Below are 1175 nucleotides of genomic sequence, written 5' to 3' on the forward strand. Positions count from 1 at the left end.
GGAACTTATTCCAATTGAATATTCCATAGTTAATTTAAAATTTGATTATTTAAATTTTGGTCGACAATTGACCTTTTTTCGTAAAAAATTAATTGTTATCGGTTGAAAATTTAATTATTTCGGTTGAAGACCCAACATTTTGTTGAAAATTAAACTACAGCAGAATTTCCAGCCTAACAGTTGCATTTTTATCCAAGAAGGATGTAATTTCTGATTCCGAAAAAAGATGACATTTTTTTTATCGGAAAAAATAAATTTTTAAGTCAAAAGGACGAATTTTTAATAAATAGTGTTACTCGTCAACCAAATTTGGACTTTTTACCAAAATTATAAAATTTGTAACAAAATACATGAATTTTCATACTTAAAATATTAATTTTGAGGAAAAAAGTTAATTTTCCACTAGATAGTTTCAATTTTTATAATTTTCAAACAAAAAAGATGAATTGTCAACAAAAGAGTTGAATTTTCATCATAAAAAATTCTTTTTTAACCATAAAATAGCGGAATCCTTAATACCAATTTTTTTACTAAAGTAGATGAATTTCACAAACCGAAATTAAAATTTTACAAAAAAGGGTTGAATTTTCAACAAAAATGTTCGATATTTTGTAACCAACTAGTTGAACTTTCTAACAAAATAGTTTAATTCAACCAAAAAAATTCAAAATTTCATAAAAAAAGATGAATTCTCAACCAAAGTTAATTTTCTAATAAAATATTTGAATTTCATTGCTTTCTTTGAAAATGTAACTGTTTTTTTGAAAAATGTTTGTGGAAAATATATACGAGGGTAGTTCAATAAGTCCTTAGAATGACCAACAGATGGCGCGCGAATCGCTTCAATATAGGCGAATTGTTTGGTTTGAATAAATTTCGCACTATGTTGAAAATATGGCCAAAAGTAATTGCGTAGAAAGATCCTTGATCCTGGACTCCATTAGGTTTCCATATTTAAATATTGAAGGAAAGAAAGAAGTAGCCACGAAGTAACTCTACAACTAGACTATGCTTACGCATGGTACAACCGCTAGTTTGTAGTGTTGTAATAGGCGCTATGAGCGCTGTGCACAATCCCTACACCAAATCATCTGTTTTCAGTCAGCACCACTCCCGACTAGATATATGGTGCAGTCACAGTCCACATCTTCTGAGTTTACGTGTTTTTATAACCA

This window comes from Belonocnema kinseyi, chromosome 4 (assembly GCF_010883055.1).
Source record: "Belonocnema kinseyi isolate 2016_QV_RU_SX_M_011 chromosome 4, B_treatae_v1, whole genome shotgun sequence".
In the NCBI taxonomy this organism is placed as follows: domain Eukaryota; kingdom Metazoa; phylum Arthropoda; class Insecta; order Hymenoptera; family Cynipidae; genus Belonocnema; species Belonocnema kinseyi.